This window comes from Gavialis gangeticus, unplaced genomic scaffold (genome assembly GCF_001723915.1).
Source record: "Gavialis gangeticus isolate Ggan-Ray unplaced genomic scaffold, GavGan_comp1, whole genome shotgun sequence".
NCBI lineage: Eukaryota > Metazoa > Chordata > Crocodylia > Gavialidae > Gavialis > Gavialis gangeticus.
Genome location: NW_017729032.1, coordinates 5,077,259 through 5,084,858, shown reverse-complemented (window position 1 = coordinate 5,084,858; position 7,600 = coordinate 5,077,259). Strand labels below are relative to the sequence as shown.

Sequence of the window (7,600 nt, the reverse complement as noted above, 5' to 3'; positions counted from 1 at the left end):
GGGGGGGGGGGGGGGGCATCTGCTGATCATAAGAGTCTTCATTAGCTTTTAGCAGCATGCAAATCACACACATGATAAAACAAGCTGATGTGTTGGGGTGATCAGCTGTTAAGTGTACAGTCCTAGGGACATTAACGCACCACCAATAAGTTAAAACATTTTGGGCGCTATTGCACCAGCCTGATGGAAAATTAAAGGACATTCCAGTCCTGCGTGCTCACAAACTACTTCCGAGATCCAGATGTGGAGCATGGACATACACCCAGATACAGCATTCATTTTTGTCTAAAGGCAAGCACTGAAAGCTACAGATCCATGACGGAAGCAACCCAACCCAAATGCAGACTGCTTAAGATGCTGAATGGTGATATATTCTAGCGTTTGCTTGCATCTGCTTGGCTACAGTCAATATGAAAAGAAGAGGCAAAGGAAGTAAGCAGGCGAGATGATAATCACAGACGAGAAGAATTCAGAAGTTAAGAGAAACACAGGTTAAAGAGAAGTCAGCTCAGGGTCACTTCAGATCTTTTAGTGGTTTTATACCTGCTAGATCTGGATTACAGCAGACATGGCTGACTTCACAGATTAAAGATAGGCATTTCTGCTTACTAACAAGATAGGAGTTTGCACAAGACTTGTGAAGCAGACAAGGATTGGGTTCAAAGGTTCTTTTCTAAGGAGAGACAATAGGTTGTATTCGAAGGGAAACTATCCAACTGGAGGAAGGTTACTAGTGGAGTTCCTCATGAGTTAGGATTGAGACTGATCTTCTTTTCATATTTTCGATTTTTTTGTGCCAAAGTCACGAAAAGAGGATGCTGAGCAAATCTTACAATGGCACAGAGCTGGGAGGTATCATCAAAATGGAGAAGGATCAGAATATCACGCAGGGAGGCCTGGATGACCTTGAGAACTAGAGTAATGGAAACGGGATGAAGTTTAATATTACAAGAGTGTATGCACCTAGGGATTAATGGTGCTCATGAATTCAAAACGGCAAAAGAGAACGATGAGCTACAAGCAAGATGCAGCCATGCAAAAAGCAAATCCAATCCGGGATGTACCTAACAAGGCATTTCCAGTTGCAACAAGGAAATGCTAGCACCATTTTCCAAGGTCCAGATGGGACTTCACCTGGAGCACCCTGCTCAAGTGTGTTCCAAAAAGAGAAATACAAGACTGGAACAGGTTCAAAAACAGGCTGTTATGACGACCAAGGAACAAAGAGCCGGTCTTACAAGAAGGAGACTAAAAGAACATAGTTTGCTTAGTCCAGCAAAAAAAAGATGGAGGCTGGGAAGAGAAAGAATTGCTGGCTATAAATACAATCAGGGAAGTAAACAGTAGCTAAAAGCACAATGTTGGCACAAAAACAAATGCATATGAAGTGGCCTTGAATATATTTAGGTTGGAAATTAGAAGGTTTCTAAACACCAGGGGAGTGTAGGTCTGAGAGCCTTCCAGTAGGAGTCATGAGAGAAAAGGAAAAAGAAATAAAAATGGAGTTGGACCAGTTTATTAAAGCAATATGATATGGCTGCCTGTGAGCAGGGACTGGACTTAACCCCATCCAGTGCTTCAACAATCCTTGTGTTGGGAGAGGGGCCAGGGAGGCTCCCTGCCTCTTCCTCCACCCTCTGGTTGAGGACACCAAAGGAAGGTCAGTAGCAGAAGAAGCTGCTGCGAGGTGGGCGATACCTCTGCTTTGAAGGAAACATCCCTTCCTGTCCCTTTCTAACTGGGCAATAGCCCATTTCTTAGGGGAAAACATTAAGATTTGTTCCAGATGAATGGGCAAAGCCATGAAGTTGGAGGGAGACAGAGGCGGGCATGAAAGGAGACCCTGTCCAAAGCCTTTACTGATGTACCTTGACAATGAGGGCAAGATGCTTGGAAGCAATACACAGCACAATGGAGAGGCCATGATGGGACTCCAATGAGTTTGGCGACCTGGACAAACCCCAGGTTGGAATACCAACTCTGAGGCAAATGTTTCAGATGGAGAGAGGCAAACGAGGGCTGGATGGAGGTGGACACTGCCCTACGAGACAGGTATTGCCAATAATGAAGTCCAGACCTTCATCATGAGGGGAGAAGCCACAGAATATGACTATGTAATGATATGCTGGCAAAGAGGCAAGAGGAATCAAAGTGGGCCCCAAGGCTGCAGACATGAGGGATAGGAAATGATAATGGTCTTCAGCTTTAGGAGAGAAGGCAGCCTTGGGAGGGAAGGTCAAGAGATCAGTTCTGGGCCAGGGCAGTTGAGAGGATGGTGAACCATCCAACAGGAGAAGCAGTAAGACACAAGATGGAAAAGAGTAAGATATATAGCAAAGGACCAGAGACTACTGATGTCACTTTGATTGCAACTTCCCTACCTTTCTCCATAAAATGGAGTGACCACTGCAATATTGAGAGGTGCAGAAGGATTGGATTTCCCTAAGCCAAGGACTCCAGTGGATGGAGATCTAGATTAACACACACTCACATTTGCAGCACTTCCGACAAATGAACAGGTAAGCCGTCTGTTCAGCAAATGGGAATAAATAAGGTCCACATCCGAAGAAGGGACCACGCCACACCAGCCCCACTGGCTTCAGTAGATTGTGGAAGTGCTGATGCTTCGTGAAAATGAACTCTCTGAAGGAAAGACACAGACAGACAAAGCAACCCAAGGGTGAATTACAGGGTAGAGAGATGAGGCCAAACCCTCAACTGGTATGAACTGGCACAGTGCCAGAGTTGCATGGTGACTTTTGGCCATTTCTTTTAAATTCAAAGTAAAGGAGAGGACAGGTAGGAAGCAGGAGGGGACAGAAAGGCCAGGAATGCATGACAGAAGCAGGGGAAGGTGACCGAGTCTGGAGGGCCCAGAGAAGGACAGAGGAAGGGTGCAGGACCTACAGGACATGCCCTGTTGCTACCTTTGAAGGTATGTCTTCACCATAATGGCATCGTGTCTCTGGCAGGGGCATTCCTGAGCACGTCATATGGCCCAACCTGAAAGTGTGGCATTGATGCTGCTCTGGAGACATCCCATCAGGACCACTTTTGGATGCATTTCCAGATGTGGCGTATGGAGAGTGCCCCAGCTGGTGATGCAGACAAGATATTCCCATGGAAGACAAGCCGTCTCTCAACGGCTGCTTATCCCCTCTGTACGCGAGAGCCAAGCCAAGTGCAGCTTAAGGGGGGAAAAAAAGATTATGCATGCAAGATCCAGAAGCAGTTCTGAGTCTACAGCTGGACAAAGGACCCAGGAGCATCTGTGCCCAGATGCTATGGCAACAGGGTCAGAAAAAGACCCGAGATAAAATGAGATCCAGGGCTGTGTCCTGGTGCTTGGAGGGGAAGAACCACCCCAGGGACTGATTTTAAATGCTCAGGAGAAGGGGGGCAACTCACTCGTTCAGAAACCACCCAACAAATTTACCCCACACATGCCTGAAAGGAAGCTGCCTGGGTCTTGTTAAGAGTCCAGCTCTGTTTAAAATGGATGCTTTGCCTTCCTTCCTCTACCTCCCCACATTAAGAGCCTTCTCTGGGATTGCCCATTATATTTCCTCCGACCGAGGTACAGAGCTCTCTGACCAGACCCTGCACAGCTTGTGCGGGCCCTTCATTTTTTGGAGCTCGGCCAGCTGCCCCAGCCTTTAATTGGAAAGGGGCTAATGCAAATCCTGCTCATCAGGGAACTGCTGCAATTTGATGTCATGCTGCCAAAGCAACGGGAGGGAGCAAGACGGAGACTGCCGAGTCAGCAGAGCTGGCTGCTTGTCACTGCCCGAACCTCCCAGCCGCAAGCGATTAGAAGAAAACCCGCTGAAAGAACAAAGGTCTCGCTGGAACAACATTCCTGTCCGATTCACAGCAGGCCCTAGATGGAAACAGAGCAGGAAACTCCAGGGAAAACACTGTTTAATCAGACACCCAGGCTTGTCTTATTAAACCCCCATCATTTCTATCATGGGTATGTGCCAACGAGCCCGTTTCCAACTTTGTGCTCCATGCTTGTGCCCTTCTGCCACCCAGATTTCTTCTGCCTCCTGGACCAGCCTCGATTTGTCAACTGACCCACAAGGGAAGTCAGACATGGCTGGCATTCCTCCTCGAACAGAAAAGGTGGGCACAAGCATTTCAAGACACCCTTAGGCCTGTGGTTCACAGCAAAAGGAGAGAGGATCACAGCAGAAAGGAAGCAGCCCATGACTGATGCTCTTTCAACCCAAACAGAAGTGAAAGAGAGAGACCGTAGAGGCCAAAGACTGCTTTTTAACCACAGAATTACTCATTCAACAACATGGAAAGACAGCAAGCGACTAAACAGAATAAGTTTCTACCCAGGAGAACGCTTACAATCTTTTCTCCTATGCCTGAAGGAGGGTGTTGGTGCCCAAAAGCTTGCAATAAAAATAAATATTTTTCTGGCAAAAATCTAGTTGGTCTAATAAAAGATAATCATCTCTACCATGAGTCTGGATTCCTTCCTCCTGCTACTAAGCAGAGCAAGTCAACTTCGCTTCACAGTGCAAATCTAATGGACACACAATGAACAGCCTTACCCTGGTGAAAGTCACTCTGCTCTGGGATGAAATGCCCCTCAAAAGCAAGGAGTCACTGTATACTAATAAAAGTTACCCCGGTTTACTGGTTGTGTGTCCACTCTGCCAGTCACTTTCATCCTGGGGTAGACACTGGTGCAATGCAAACAAGCTGCCCTGCCTCGAGTGGCCAGGACTGCAAGAGCCCCTATAGCTTACTCAGAGCTGGTTATAATGTCTTACTACAGAGTAAAATCCAGGATACATAACCACGTTGTGTCTCCATACCCCTAGGTATCTCCATTGTTCCTTCCCCATGTCTGGTTGTTTGGCCCCTCCACCTGCAATGCCTGCTCTTGGGACTATACTCTGCTTGAAGCATTCATTATATCTCTGCATTCAGCCTGGCACAACACGGCTCCAAACAGATGAAGGTCTCTACCACCATATAAGTAAAAATGGGGAGCAGTCTCTACAGTTATGTCTGCCCAACACTTCCTATTTGAAGACCAGGTTTTCAATTGCTTACACCTTCTGGCAAGCTTTGACCTACAGGGGCTGAAATTTTCCATGCCAGGAGTCTGCCTCAGGCAAAGTGTTCTAGGAAAATTCCAAACAGATGATTCAGCCATTTCTCAAAATGATCTTGAGAAAAAACAATGGCCTTCCCCCTCCCTTACTTGCTAGGCAAGAAACACTGGTGGAGGGAACAGGGCTGGGGGTGCTGCTTCTCAGTGGCCCTGGGCAGGCCCACATTGATACAGCCAGAGCTTGCGCACAACAAAGGGGACCTGCCGGATATGATGAGCAAAGGGACTGCAAAGATCACCCTTCACTTGAGGGCCATGGATCCAGGGAGAAATATAGATGGCAAAACTCCCTGCACCAGGGCCAGATGAAGTACTGGGGAACAGCAGCAGCCCCAGCTTGGAGGCAGGCTGAGCTGGGACACTGTCCAGATGCAGTCTATAGTCACAAGCAAGCTGAACTGCTGATCAGGAGAAGTGAATAGGCTGTGTTTGGCCGTGAGCCTGACTGGGGAAGACCTGCCAACTCTAGTCTGGGACAATGTAGATGGGCGTCACCTTAACCTTCCTGGGTCCGGCAGAACAGAGCCCTAAAAAAGCCCTAAATACAATGTATTAGCCCACAAAAAACCTACATAAAAACAAAGTTATAGAGTCTTAGAGAAGTAGGGCTGGAAGGGATGTCCAAAGGTCATCTAGCCCAACCCCCTGCCTGACACAGGATTATCACTATCCACACCATCCCATACAACCATCATCTAAACTCTACATAACCCTGACAACACAGACCTAACACCCTAACCAGTCACAGGTAAAGCAGGGGAACCACGGCACCCAATGTCCCGCTTCCATAAACATGGTCAATATATACTCAAGAAGCCCCGGGTAAAAGGCCATGCCCCCCTGCTACACAGAAAGACAAAAAACCCCCAGTGTGCATACCAATCTGACCATGGGGTAAATTCCCTTCCTGAACCCAAACATGGGGGGGTGAGATTGGCCTGACAAAGCGGAGGGGCACGACCCTCTTGCCAGGAACCTCTGGCTTTGCTCCTAGCAGGAGAACCAGCACACCCCAGTTAAAGTCCCTAACCTTGGCTGTTGCCAACACCCAATGCCCCTGGCGGGGGGCTTAAAAACACCCCAACACATGTAACAGAAAAGAAAGGGGGGGAGCAGGAGCAACCTGCAAAGCCCACAAGCATGGAAAATGCCCGTTTTCTACCAGGGTATAGATACACCCAGATCATCCCTGAACAACAGCTGTCTAACCTCTCCTTGAACACCTCCAATGATGGAGAGTCCACAACTTCCCTAGGCGTCTATTCCACTGCCTTGCTGCTCTCAGTGAAGGAGCTTTTCCAAGTATGCAATCTAAACTTACTCTGCTGCAACTTCAAGCCATTCGTCCACATCCTTCCTTCTATAGAAGAAGAGAGACAAGGTGCTTTCCCCTCTTCTTTAGGTCAGCCCTTCAAGTATTTGAAGTCTGCTGTCACATCCCCCCCATAAGTGCCTTTTCAGGTAGAGTAAAAAGGCTCATAAGTTAGGAGTCACCATATCTGCATAATGATGCAGCCTCTATTTATATAAATCACATATTAGTTCGCCATCAAGGACTGAACAGGGTCTCCTGAGCCTTTGAGTCCAGTCTCCTGCATTCACAGGCAACCATTTTAATCAGACACCCAGATCTGTCTTAAACCACAGTCATTTCTATTACATGTAGAACCTACTACATGACAATAATGACCAACAGGCCTCATTTCTAACTGTTTCACACTCGTCACTTGCTACTATCCAGATTTTACCATAAGGATTACCTGAAATCACCAATCAAGTCTTCACGTGCAGCTACAAAACAGAGCCAGAAACAGCAAAGACATCCCGTAACAGGCCATAAGAGCAGGTAAGCAGGCCAGTGTCCTGTCACTGCAATGACAGGGAAGAAGCTGGTTAATATATACTGAAGATCTTAAGAGGACCATGGCCTCTTATACAGAGGAAGGGAATTCACACCCTCCCCCCTCCCAAATCCCTGCTAATCTGGCCTAGGAGGATCAGGAAGGAATTTTTCTATATTTGCCCCCAACTCATTCAGTGCACAGAACTGAAAACCCTGCTATAGAAAGACGTTCTCACCAAGATTTAAAATATGCACTTTTCACCCTACTGAGTGTCCCTGCAGGAAGGAAGATGCACAAGCATAAGTGCAGGCTAATTACCAGAAACCAAAACAGACTACGCACAGAGTAACCGAACTAACCAGTCTAGTTTCACTCTAGGAGTTGAACAGAGCAAAAAAGTAAGCAAATAAGTCTCCAAAAGGATTTTTAGCCCTCTCTCCACCAACACACACACGCACACACACACAGTCTCTCTCACCTTAATCAAAGTTGACCCAAGTGATTCTTTTTAATATTCCATTTTTATAAGGACATTCTCTTTAATTGGAATTAACTTCAGCTGAAGTCCTTCCAACCCTACCCACTCCCACGTCCAGCTGCCGATTGCCAATGTAATTTCCTT

General features: G+C 47.1%; 1 protein-coding gene across 2 annotated transcripts in view; it reads right to left on the bottom strand.

The window, feature by feature from the left end:
- Window positions 1–7,600, bottom strand: part of USP35 (ubiquitin specific peptidase 35) — a 44,992-nt gene that overhangs the window by 27,965 nt on the left and 9,427 nt on the right. Inside the window, exon 3 of one of the 2 annotated variants that reach the window (XM_019524440.1) lies at window positions 6,895–7,003. The exons of the other annotated variant lie outside the window; for it this stretch is intronic. The gene's annotated coding sequence lies outside the window, so the exon portion shown is untranslated. The remainder of the gene's footprint in view (window positions 1–6,894; window positions 7,004–7,600) is intronic. 2 annotated transcript variants of the gene reach the window in all.